Source organism: Phyllobates terribilis, unplaced genomic scaffold (assembly GCF_046119375.1).
Source record: "Phyllobates terribilis strain yellow unplaced genomic scaffold, ASM4611937v1 Scaffold_7__3_contigs__length_470593459, whole genome shotgun sequence".
NCBI classification, from domain to species: domain Eukaryota; kingdom Metazoa; phylum Chordata; class Amphibia; order Anura; family Dendrobatidae; genus Phyllobates; species Phyllobates terribilis.
In genome coordinates, this window is record NW_027362767.1 from 181,935,887 (window position 1) to 181,950,186 (window position 14,300).

Here is a 14,300-nt window from a genome sequence, read left to right on the forward strand (position 1 = left end):
CATGATGCTGCTCCATACAGTATATTGGCCCCATGATGCTGCTCCATACAGTATATTGGCCCCATGATGCGGCTCCATACAGTATATTGGCCCCATGATGCTGCTCCATACAGTATATTGGCCCCATATTGCTTCTCCATACAGTATATGGGCCCCCATGCTGCTCCATACATTATATTGGCCCCATGCTGCTCCATACAATATATTGTCCCCATGATGCGGCTCCATACAGTATATGGGCCCCCATGTTGCTCCATACAGTATATTGGCCCCATGCTGCTCCATACAGTATATTGGCCCATGCTGCTCCATACAATATATTGGCCCCATGCTGCTGCTCCATACAGTATATTGGCCCCATGCTGCTCCATACAGGATATGGGCCCCCATGATGTTCCATACAGTATATGGGCCCCATGCTGCTCCATACAGTATATTGGCCCCATTTGATGCTGCTCCATACAGTATATTGGCCCCATGCTGCTCCATACAGTATATTGGCCCCATATGATACTGCTCCATACAGTATATTGGCCCCATGATGCTGCATACAGTATATGGGCCCATGCTGCTCCATACAGTATATTGGCCCCATGCTGCTCCATTCAATATATTAGCCCCATGCCGCTCCATACAATATATTGGCCCCATGATGCTGCTCCGTACAGTATATGGGCCCCATGATGCTGCTCCATACAGTATATTGGCCCCATATGATGCTGTTCCATACAGTATATTGCCCCCATGCTGCTCCATACAGTATATTGGCCCCATGTTGCAGCTCCATACAGTATATTGGCCCCATGTTGCTGCTCCATACAGTATATTGGCCCCATGTTGCTGCTCCATACAGTATATTGGCCCCATGCTGCTGCTCCATACAGTATATTGGCCCCATGATGCTGCTCCATACAGTATATTGGCCCCATGATGCTGCTCCATACAGTATATGGGCCCCCATGCTGCTCCATACAGTATATTGGCCCCATGCTGCTCCATACAGTATATTGGCCCATGCTGCTCCATACAATATATTGGCCCCATGCTGCTCCATACAGTATATTGGCCCCATGCTGCTCCATACAGTATATTGGCCCATGCTGCTCCATACAGTATATTGGCCCCATGCTGCTCCATACAGGATATGGGCCCCCATGATGTTTCATACAGTATATGGGCCCCATGCTGCTCCATACAGTATATTGGCCCCATTTGATGCTGCTCCATACAGTATATTGGCCTCATGCTGCTCCATACAGTATATTGGCCCCATATGATGCTGCTCCATACAGTATATTGGCCCCATGATGCTGCATACAGTATATGGGCCCATGCTGCTCCATACAGTATATTGGCCCCATGCTGCTCCATTCAATATATTAGCCCCATGCCGCTCCATACAGTATATTGGCCCCATGATGCTGCTCCATACAGTATATGGGCCCCATGATGCTGCTCCATACAGTATATTGGCCCCATATGATGCTGTTCCATACAGTATATTGCCCCCATGCTGCTCCATACAGTATATTGGCCCCATGTTGCAGCTCCATACAGTATATTGGCCCCATGTTGCTGCTCCATACAGTATATTGGCCCCATGTTGCTGCTCCATACAGTATATTGGCCCCATGTTGCTGCTCCATACAGTATATTGGCCCCATGCTGCTGCTCCATACAGTATATTGGCCCCATGATGCTGCTCCATACAGTATATTGGCCCCATGATGCTGCTCCATACAGTATATTGGCCCCATGATGCGGCTCCATACAGTATATGGGCCCCCATGCTGCTCCATACAGTATATGGGCCCCATGATGCTGCTCCATACAGTATATGGGCCCCATGATGCTGCTCCATACAGTATATGGGCCCCATATGATGCTCCATACAGTATATGGGCCCCATATGATGCTCCATACAGTATATTGGCCCCATGATGCTGCTCCATACAATATATTGGACCCATGCTGCTCCATACAGTATATTGGTCCCATGCTGCGCCATACACTATATTGGCTCCATGCCGCTCCATACAGTATATTGGCCCCATGATGCTGCTCCATACAGTATATTGGCCCCATATGATGCTGCTCCATACAATATATTGCCCCATGCTGCTCCATACAGTATATTGGCCCCATGCTTCTCCATACAATATATTGGACCCATGCTGCTCCATACAGTATATTGGCCCCATGCTTCTCCATACAGTATATTGGCCCCATGCTGCTCCATACAGTATATTGGCCCCATGCTGCTCCATACAGTATATTGGCCCCATGCTGCTGCTCCATACAGTATATTGGCCCCATGTTGCTGCTCCATACAGTATGCTCCATACAGTATATTGGCTCCATGTTGCTGCTCCATAAAGTATATGGGCCCCCATGCTGCTCCATACAGTATATGGGCTCTTATGGTGCTGCTCCATACAGTATATTGGCCCCATGATGCTCCATTCAATATATTAGCCCCATGCCGCTCCATACAGTATATTGGCCCCATGATGCTGCTCCATACAGTATATGGGCCCCATGATGCTGCTCCATACAGTATATTGGCCCCATGTTGATGCTCCATACAGTATATGGGCCCCCATGCTGCTCCATACAGTATATGGGCCCCATGATGCTGCTCCATACAGTATATTGGCCCCATATGATGCTGCTCCATACAGTATATTGGCCCCATGCTGCTCCATACAGAATATTGGCCCCATGTTGATGCTCCATACAGTATATGGGCCCCCATGCTGCTCCATACAGTATATGGGCCCCATGTTGCTGCTCCATACAGTATATTGGCCCCATGTTGCTGCTCCATACAGTATATTGGCCCCATGCTGCTCCATACAGTATATTGGCCCCATGTTGATGCTCCATACAGTATATGGGCCCCCATGCTGCTCCATACAGTATATGGGCCCCATGTTGCTGCTCCATACAGTATATTGGCCCCATGTTGCTGCTCCACACAGTATATTGGCCCCATGATGCTGCTCCATACCTTATATTAGCCCCATGATGCGGCTCCATACAGTATATTGGCCCCATGATGCTGCTCCATACAGTATATGGGCCCCCATGTTGCTCCATACAGTATATTGGCCCCATGCTGCTTCATATAGTATATTGGCCCATGCTGCTCCATACAATATATTGGCCCCATGCTGCTGCTCTATACACTATATTGGCCCCATGCTGCTCCATACAGTATATGGGCCCCCATGATGTTCCATACAGTATATGGGCCCCATGCTGCTCCATACAGTATATTGGCCCCATTTGATGCTGCTCCATACAGTATATTGGCCCCATGCTGCTCCATACAGTATATTGGCCCCATATGATGCTGCTCCATACAGTATATTGGCCCCATGCTGCTCCATACAGTATATTGGCCCCATGCTGCTCCATTCAGTATATTGGCCCCATGATGCTGCATACAGTATATGGGCCCATGCTGCTCCATACAGTATATTGGCCCCATGCTGCTACATTCAATATATTAGCCCCATGCCGCTCCATACAGTATATTGGCCCCATGATGCTGCTCCATACAGTATATGGGCCCCATGATGCTGCTCCATACAGTATATTGGCCCCATGTTGCTGCTCCATACAGTATATGGGCCCCATGTTGCTGCTCCATACAGTATATTGGCCCCATGTTGCTGCTCCACACAGTATATTGGCCCTATGCTGCTCCATACAGTATATTGGCCCCATGCTGCTCCATACAGTACATTGGCCCCATGATGCTGCTCCATACAGTATATTGGCCCGATGATGCTGCTCCATACAGTATATTGGCCCCATGATGCTGCTCCATACAGTATATTGGCCCCATGTTGCTGCTCCATACAGTATATGGGCCCCCATGCTGCTCCATACATTATATTGGCCCCATGCTGCTCCATACAATATATTGTCCCCATGATGCGGCTCCATACAGTATATGGGCCCCCATGTTGCTCCATACAGTATATTGGCCCCATGCTGCTTCATATAGTATATTGGCCCCATGCTGCTCCATACAATATATTGGCTCCATGCTTCTCCATACAGTATATTGGCCCATGCTGCTCCATACAATATATTGGCCCCATGCTGCTGCTCCATACAGTATATTGGCCCCATGCTGCTCCATACAGTATATGGGCCCCCATGATGTTCCATACAGTATATGGGCCCCATGCTGCTCCATACAGTATATTGGCCCCATTTGATGCTGCTCCATACAGTATATTGGCCCCATGCTGCTCCATACAGTATATTGGCCCCATATGATGCTGCTCCATACAGTATATTGGCCCCATGCTGCTCCATACAGTATATTGGCCCCATGCTGCTCCATTCAGTATATTGGCCCCATGATGCTGCATACAGTATATGGGCCCATGCTGCTCCATACAGTATATTGGCCCCATGCTGCTACATTCAATATATTAGCCCCATGCCGCTCCATACAGTATATTGGTCCCATGATGCTGCTCCATACAGTATATGGGCCCCATGATGCTGCTCCATACAGTATATTGGCCCCATGTTGCTGCTCCATACAGTATATGGGCCCCATGTTGCTGCTCCATACAGTATATTGGCCCCATGTTGCTGCTCCACACAGTATATTGGCCCTATGCTGCTCCATACAGTATATTGGCCCCATGCTGCTCCATACAGTACATTGGCCCCATGATGCTGCTCCATACAGTATATTGGCCCGATGATGCTGCTCCATACAGTATATTGGCCCCATGATGCTGCTCCATACAGTATATTGGCCCCATGTTGCTGCTCCATACAGTATATGGGCCCCCATGCTGCTCCATACATTATATTGGCCCCATGCTGCTCCATACAATATATTGTCCCCATGATGCGGCTCCATACAGTATATGGGCCCCCATGTTGCTCCATACAGTATATTGGCCCCATGCTGCTTCATATAGTATATTGGCCCCATGCTGCTCCATACAATATATTGGCTCCATGCTGCTCCGTACAGTATATTGGCCCATGCTGCTCCATACAATATATTGGCCCCATGCTGCTGCTCCATACAGTATATTGGCCCCATGCTGCTCCATACAGTATATGGGCCCCCATGATGTTCCATACAGTATATGGGCCCCATGCTGCTCCATACAGTATATTGGCCACATTTGATGCTGCTCCATACAGTATATTGGCCCCATACTGCTCTATACAGTATATTGGCCCCATATGATGCTGCTCCATACAGTATATTGGCCCCATGATGCTGCATACAGTATATGGGCCCATGCTGCTCCATACAGTATATTGGCCCCATGCTGCTCCATTCAATATATTAGCCCCATGCCGCTCCATACAGTATATGGGCCCCATGATGCTGCTCCATACAGTATATGGGCCCCATGACGCTGCTCCATACAGTATATTGGCCCCATGATGCGGCTCCATACAGTATATGGGCCCCCATGCTGCTCCATACAGTATATTGGCCCCATGATGCGGCTCCATACAGTATATTGGCCCCATGATGCTGCTCCATACAGTATATGGGCCCCCATGCTGCTCCATACAGTATATTGGCCCCATGCTGCTCCATACAGTATATTGGCCCCATGATGCGGCTCCATACAGTATATGGGCCCCCATGCTGCTCCATACAGTATATGGGCCCCATGATGCTGCTCCATACAGTATATGGGCCCCATGACGCTGCTCCATACAGTATATTGGCCCCATGATGCGGCTCCATACAGTATATGGGCCCCCATGCTGCTCCATACAGTATATGGGCCCCATGATGCTGCTCCATACAGTATATGGGCCCCATGATGCTGCTCCATACAGTATATGGGCCCCATATGATGCTCCATACAGTATATTGGCCCCATGATGCTGCTCCATACAATATATTGGACCCATGCTGCTCCATACAGTATATTGGCCCCATGCTGCTCCATACAGTATATTGGTCCCATGCTGCGCCATACACTATATTGGCTCCATGCCGCTCCATACAGTATATTGGCCCCATGATGCTGCTCCATACAGTATATTGGCCCCATATGATGCTGCTCCATACAATATATTGCCCCATGCTGCTCCATACAGTATATTGGCCCCATGCTTCTACATACAATATATTGGACCCATGCTGCTCCATACAGTATATTGGCCCCATGCTTCTCCATACAGTATATTGGCCCCATGCTGCTCCATACAGTATATTGGCCCCATGCTGCTCCATACAGTATATTGGCCCCATGTTGCTGCTCCATACAGTATGCTCCATACAGTATATTGGCTCCATGTTGCAACTCCATACAGTATATTGGCCCCATGTTGCTGCTCCATAAAGTATATGGGCCCCCATGCTGCTCCATACAGTATATGGGCCCCCATGCTGCTCCATACAGTATATGGGCCCCCCCGGTGCTGCTCCATACAGTATATGGGCCCCTATGGTGCTGCTCCATACAGTATATGGGCTCTTATGGTGCTGCTCCATACAGTATATTGGCCCCATGATGATGCTCCATACAGTATATTGGCCCCATGATGATGCTCCATACAGTATATTGAGCCCATGATGCTCCATACAGTATATTGGCCCCATGCTGCTCCATACAGTATAATGGTCCCATGCTGCTCCATACAGTATATTGGCCCCATGCTGCTCCATACAGTATATTGGCCCCATGTTGCTCCATACAGTATATTGGCCCCATGTTGCTGCTCCATACAGTATATTGGCCCCATGTTGCTGCTCCATACAGTATATTGGCCCCATGTTGCAGCTCCATACAGTATGCGCCATACAGTATATTGGCACCATGTTGCTGCTTCCTGTAGTATATTGGCCCCATCTTGCTGCTCCATACATTATATAGTCCCCCATGTTGCTCCATACAGTATATTGGCCCCATGATGATGCTCCATACAGTATATTGAGCCCATGTTGCTCCATACAGTATATTAGCCCCATGCTGCTCCATACAGTATAATGGCCCCATGTTGCTCCATATAGTATAATGGCCCCATGCTGCTCCATACAGTATATTGGCCCCATGCTGCTCCATACAGTATATTGGCCCCATGTTGCTCCATACAGTATATTGGCCCCATGTTGCTGCTCCATACAGTATATTGGCCCCATGTTGCTGCTCCATACAGTATGCGCCATACAGTATATTGGCACCATGTTGCTGCTTCCTGTAGTATATTGGCCCCATGTTGCTGCTCCATACATTATATAGTCCCCCATGTTGCTCCATATAGTATATGGGCCCCCATGCTGCACCATACAGTATATTGGCCCCATGTTGCTGCTCCATACAGTATGGGCCCCCATGCTGCTCCATACAGTATACGGGCCCTTATGGTGCTGCTCCACACAGTATATGAGCCCCCATGGTGCTGCTCCATACAGTATATGGGCCCCCATGCTGCTCCATACAGTATAAGGGCCCCCATGCTGCTCCATACAGTATATGGGCCCCCATGCTGCTCCATACAGTATATGGGCCCCCATGATGCTGTATACATAAAAAAAAAATCAAATCCTCACCTCTCCCGCTCCCTTTCTGCAGGTCTGTTGTAGTCAGTGTCTTCTGACTGCATTTCTCAGAGCAGAGGGTTGTAGTGACGTCATCTCGCCCTCTGCCCTGAGACGTCAGAATCAGAAGACGGTGACGTCACTCGAGCTGTGGGGAGAGAGAAGAGGTGCATATATGAGGAGGAGTTGGGGGGTTCTCCCTGGGGTGGGGGCTCTCTCTCTCCCGACACCTTAGCGCACTTTCCCCCCAGGGCCCCAGCACTTACCCGGGTGCGCCGGGTGGTGAAGCAGCCGCCGGCCATGAACATCGCGGCGGGTCAGGTTCTCGTGCATGCGTGCGCACGCCACTGACTCCCGCGCTTTTAAAGGGCCCATGTCCCTTAATTATTTTTTTTTTTAAAACTCTGTCTCTGGGGCGGCGGGGGCCAGAGCCTACCAGGAATTTTACCGGTACAGCGCCAGGCCAGTCAGATCCTGATTAGGTGCCACCTGTGTGGAGAGTTAGGTCACCCATTCAGCCGTTGTCCTCGCTCCTTCGCTAATGCAGTTGAGACCACGGTGGGAGAAAGCCTTGAAGCCAATTCTGCTGGAGAGGGGACTAGCAGGGGTGGGGGAGCTGAGGGGACAAGGGAAGAAAAGCAATAAAAAGACACCTTCCCAGCTAAGGCGTCTAGACAAGCGCAGACAGGAGAGGGAGCGGGGCGAGCCCCGGGCTACTGGGGCGGCCCCTGTCCTGGATGCCAGTGTTGCTGCTGAAGAGAAAGAAGGGAGATAAAAATCTTCTCCTGCTCTGACCAAGGTATCTAAGGAAGGTAAAACTGACTCCCCTCTAGTTGGTCTTTCTAACTGGTTCCAAGCCCTTGATAACATCTCTTCCTCAGAAGAGGAGGCTGAGGGAGAGGTTCCGGCTTCAGCGCAGCTTACAGAGGGCGCCAAGTCTCCTTCTCCTGGGGATGCAAGGTCCTTGGGGGGAGGGACTGGCCCAGAGTCTGGAGACGAGGACGAAAAAAGAAGGAAAAATGTGGGAGTGGACACCTCTGTGTCATTAAAGAGGGGGAAGGATTCCTCTTCTGAGGCAGAGGATAAGGGGAGTGGAAAGAAAAAAGCCACCCAACTCGATCACCAATGATGGCGGTATCCACTCCGTTGACGCTGGCGTCCATTAATGTCGCCAGCATTAAGCCAAATATGGCTAGATTTGATTTTCTCAGCCGGGTTGAAGCTGACATTTTCCTTTTGCAAGAGACCAGGCTGCCAAATATGGCAGAGGTGTTTATTGCTAAGAGGGAGTGGAGACTCGGGCCCTCCTATTGGTCTCTTGCGGCCGAGTCTCCACTGGATAGGTATTACCTGTATCAGGGCCTGAGGAGGAAACTCGAGCATCTTGTCTCAACTGGAGGTAGCCGCGAGGAGATCTCCAGAGTGAAATCTTTGCTAATGAGGTGTCAGTATGATAGACACCCATCTTTGGTTTTTGAGAGGGATTATGGGAAGTACGCTCGCCCGACCCTTACAGAAACTGCAAGATTTTAGTGAATAGTAAAGTTGTTACAGGACTGGTTGACACTGCGGGGTCCCTGAAAAGATCCAGATCAGGGATCCTGGAGGTCGTCAGATCCTTCTACTCGCACCTCTTGGGGAAGAGGGATCTGGATTGGGATGAGATGTCGGCTTTTCTGGCTGAAGCAGTCCCCAAACCGGGGGTAGACCCCTCTCTTGGCGTTTTGACAGAGATGATCAGGGAAGAGGAAGTTAAGTTGGCGATTGAAGAGCTTGCCCTAAAGAAATCTCCCGGTCCAGATGGCTTAACATCTGGACCGGGAGTCTTTCCTCGGGCACTCTGCCAAAGTCAATGAGGAGGTCTGCCCTGATCATCTTGTCAAAGGGTAACGATCCATCTTGCATTGAGAATTGGCGTCCCATAACGCAACACAATGCAGACAGGAAGGTTTTGGCAAAGGTGCTGTTTAATCAGCTGGTGAAATTTGCGCCCCAGCTCCTTTCGAGGGCCCAGCATTGCTCTGTTCCGGGACGCAGTACGATTAGTGCTGTACTCTGTGTCCAAGAGGCGGTGGAGCATGGTAGGGCTGGCCACTGGAAGGGGTACATGCTGTCATTGGACCAGGCAAAAGCATTCGATCGGGTTAATCATGAGTACCTCTGGTCTGTCCTTCTGAGGTATGGCCTACCGGGGGGGCTTGTTGATTGGCTTAAGACCTTGTATGCTGGGGCAGAGAGTTTCCCGCTTGTGAATGGTTGGATTGGCAGCTCTTTTGAAGTTAGGTATAGTGTCCGCCAGGGTTGTCCCTTGGGCCCACTGCTATACGTGTTTCCAGTTGACCCGCTTCTTAGAAGGGTGGAGCGTGGACCGTTGGCTAGGATCGGGATGGACCGGGCAGCACCGGAAGCCACTCTGAGAGTGGTGGCGTATGCCGATGACGTCACCGTTTTTGTTTCCTCTGATGGGGAGGCAGAATGGCTGATGTCAGAGGTAAATCGCTACTTGGAGGCATCCGGGTCTGAGATCAACCGGGATAAGTGTGAGAGTCTCTGGCTGGGAGGAGGAGATCCAGGTTTTGATCTCCCGGACACCCTTCCAGGACCGAAAGTCTCTGCAAAAGTTCCTTGGCATCGAATTTGGCCAGGGGGATTACCCCAAACAAAATTGGGACAGCAGGCTAGAGATCGCCACTCAGAAGGTGAACCAATGGAAGAGTTGGTCTTTGACCCTAAGGGAAAGGATAAACCTGATCAAAACTTACCTGCTCCCTTTGCTGATCTCTCTGGGCAGTGTGTGCATCTTGCCAGAGCCTCTCTGGACTCGGGTCTACGGTTTGTTTTTCCAACTGTTATGGGGGAATAGACTGAACCTAGTCAAGAGGGAGGTTACTTGCCGTACGAAGAGACTAGGAGGGTTGGGTATGGTCAACCCTGTGAATACCTTCATTAAGATCAATATTGCAAACCTCTGGAAAGAGAGGGCTCCTCCATGGGTATTCTCCTGTAGAGGATGGTTTCAGTCTTTCTTCTAGGAATGGGAGACAGGAGGGCAAGTGAAGGATAGATGCACACCGCATGGACATCTCCCGGTTTACGCTACCCTGGTTTTGAAGGTAATTCGCCGGAGGGGTCTGGGAATGTGGGAGGTCAGGACTCTGCCGAGGAAGCTCCTTGACAAAAGGGTACTGTTGACCAATTTTCAGAGGCCTCTGGCGCTCAGGGATTGCCCAAGTCGGGATCTTGGGGTGGTTCTGCATCTTTTGAATTCTATCAGGATCCCCTCAAAGTTTTAGGACTTGGCTTGGCGATGCTTCCATGGGAAACTGTGTGTGAGGGACAATCTGAAGAGTAGGGGCTCTGAGGACAGGAACTGTCCTCGAGAACATTGTCGTACCATGCTTGAAAGCATGGACCACTTCCTGCTTTGTTGTCCCTTTAACACAGAGGTGTACAACAGGGTGAGCACCTCCATTGGCTGGCCCCGGCTGGCCGGTCTCTCTTATTCGGAATGGGCCTATGGAGCAACCTGGGTGGTTGGGACCGCTGCACCTTATTTTTAGTTAGCGCAATGGTTAGGTATCACACGTGGAAAGCACGGTGCTTAGTATCGACGCAGCGGAAAATCCTCCCAGTGGAAGATGTGTTTAGGACCATACTCGGTGACCTGGTGAAGGTGCGTTCTCTGGAGTATGAGATACTGGGTACACGGAGGGCCGCTCTCCTCTGGAGGGGCTTTTATTTTAGTGTGCCCTAGTCTGGTCGTCTCCTCTCCTGGTGGTGGGCTGCTGCTGACACCATAGATTTTTGTTTTGTTTTGATCAGTAGACAGTGATGTAGGGCTGCAGGCGCCAAACGTGGGCTTTGTCAGTTGTGGTTATTGTATAGTTTGTTTCTGTATATATTGTATATAAGGATATGGATTTGGGTGTGGGTGTTAGGTTGGGTGGTGGGAAAAGGGGGGAGGTGGGTTCATCTTGTGGGACTTTGGGGCACTGATTATTTGGGTGAAAAACTGGCACTGCCTGATCTGGCCTATGGACGTTGGACATGGACTGAGGCATGAAACGCAGGACCAGCTTTCAGGTCAGTGCCGGGGTTGGGAATGGTGGTCTCGAGTGTGGGGTGTTTTGTTTAGCCTTGAATATATTTGTATAGTTAGTATTTATTTATATTAATTTAAATAATTAAATTTAAAAAAGTATATGTATATATTAGTTTGTATATACACTGTGTTCCAAATTATTATGCAAATAATATTTTCTCAGATTTTCCCAAATTACCTATATGAATTGCAGTCATTGTAATTTTCCAGTCAAATAACTATTAGAGTACAATTGAAAGGTTTTTGTACAAACTGCCTATGATAACAGGATATTTTTAAAAAAATAAAACACTCAAACTGCACTCAAAATGCATGTTCCAAATTATTATGCACAGCAGAGTGTTCAACCTTTTCATTTTAATAAAGAACAAAAAAATGGTCATTTTTGAAATTATAAGCATTAGCAGGTTATTACAGACTGAAATCAAACAGTTTTCAACTCAAAACTTTATTCTAGGTGATGTTACATTTGCACATAGGACCCCTTGTTCGAAAGGAGCTTCTGAACTCTCTCATCCATTGAATTTGTCAGGTTTTGGATGGTTTCTGCTTCAATTGTTTTGCATGAGGACAGAATACCCTCCCAGAGCTGTTGCTTAGATGTGAACTGCCTCCCGCCATCATAGACACTCCTTTTGATGATGCTCCAGAGGTTCTCAATGGGGTAGAGGTCAGGGGAGCATGGGGGTCACACCATAAGTTTGTCCCCTTTTATGCCCATAGCAGCCAGAGATGCAGATGTGTTATGTGCAGCATGAGACGGGGCATTATCATGCATGAAATGATCTCGATGGTCCAGATGGATGGAGTGGAGGATGGCTGGTTGATGGACACCCCATGCAAACACGGCTACGGCGCTAACAAGGAGGAGGTGGAGTAATGTTTTGGGCTGGAATCATGGGGAGAGAGATTGTCGGCCCTTTTAGGATCCCTGAAGGGGTAAAGATGAACTCCATAATGTATGTTGAGTTTCTCAAACAGCACTTCCTGCCATGGTTCAAGAAGAAGAACCATGTATTTCACAGCAAGATCATTTCATGCATGATAATGCCCCGTCTCATGCTGCACATAACACATCTGCATCTCTGGCTGCTGTGGGCATAAAAGGGGACAAACTTATGGTGTGGCCCCCATGCTCCCCTGACCTCAACCCCATTGAGAACCTCTGGAGCATCATCAAAAGGAGTGTCTATGATGGCGGGAGGCAGTTCACATCTAAGCAACAGCTCTGGGAGGGTATTCTGTCCTCATGCAAAACAATTGAAGCAGAAACCATCCCAAACCTGACAAATTCAATGGACGAGAGAGTTCAGAAGCTCCTTTCGAACAAGCGGTCCTATGTGCAAATGTAACATCACCTAGAATAAAGTTTTGATTTCAGTGTGTAATAACCTGCTAATGCTTATAATTTCAAAAATGACCATTTTTTTGTTCTTTATTAAAATGAAAAGGTTGAAAACTCTGCTGTGCACAATAATTGGGAACATGCATTTTGAGTGCAGTTTGAGTTTTTTATTTTTTTTATACATATCCTGTTATCATAGGCAGTTTGTACAAAAACCTTTCAATTGTACCCTAATAGTTATTTGACTGGAAAATTACAATGACTGCAATTCATATAGGTAATTTAGGAAAATCTGAGAAAATATTATTTGCATAATAATTTGGAACACAGTGTATGTTTGTCAGCTATTGTTTATTTTACTTATTGTATTGTTATTATTTGTTTGGTAACCGGACCAGATGTCATAGTGTAAGTAGTTGTTATTCTGTATATACCATATTTTTTGGACTATAAGATGCACTGGGCCATAAGACGTACTCCCAAATTTTGGGGTGAAAAATAGGAAAATTTTTTTTAGAAGATGGGGTCCGTCTTATGGTCTGATTAGGCATCTTACCTGGGAGTGGTGGACCAGGCGGCAGAGTCCTTCAGGAAACCGGCCCAGCGGAAGTGGAGGAATGCTGCGGACCCTGGATACATGAAGCCGGTGCTCCAGCAGCTGTGAGTTGCGGTGATGGTGGAGCAGGATCGCAGGTCCCTCCGTTCCCTGCCTCAGGAACCCGGCAGCAGCAGAAGAGGTGAGATGCCTGTGGACCGGCTGGGGCCTGTGGACCTGCTGGGGCCTGAGGCCTGTGGACTTGCTGCGGCCTGGGGCCTGCCTGGGGCCTGTAGACCTGCTGGGGCCTGTGGACCTGCTGGGGCCTGTGCACTTGCCGGGGACTGGACCTGTGAGTGGCGTTCGGCGGTGAGGCAGAGGGGCCGGGGCCTCAGCTGGGCTGTGAGAGGTGTCTGGCGGTGCGGCAGAGCAACGTGTGCGGCTTCCGGTGGCCGCGGCCATCATACTGAGGCTGTGATCTACAGGAAAATGGCCGCCGGAACTCCCGGTCGGCGCATGCGCCGGCTCAGGTGGCCATTTTCCCGTGGATCACAGCCTTAGGAAGATGGCCGCGGCCACCGAAAAAAAGTGCGTCTTATGGTCCGAAAAATGCGGTATGTCTAATATGTGTGTGAGGGAAGAGTGAGCGGCTGGACCAGTTTCATTATAGTGATTACTTTCTGATTAATATTTTTGTTATTATTATTTTTATGTTTTTAATTTTTATAATAAAAAGATCTACAGGATGTAACTCAGGATCAGTAAT

General features: G+C 48.8%; 1 protein-coding gene across 2 annotated transcripts in view; it reads right to left on the reverse strand.

Annotated features, from left to right (window-relative positions):
* Positions 1 to 14,300, reverse strand: part of LOC141154104 (cathepsin K-like) — a 105,026-nt gene that overhangs the window by 62,251 nt on the left and 28,475 nt on the right. The gene's annotated exons all lie outside the window — the stretch shown is intronic.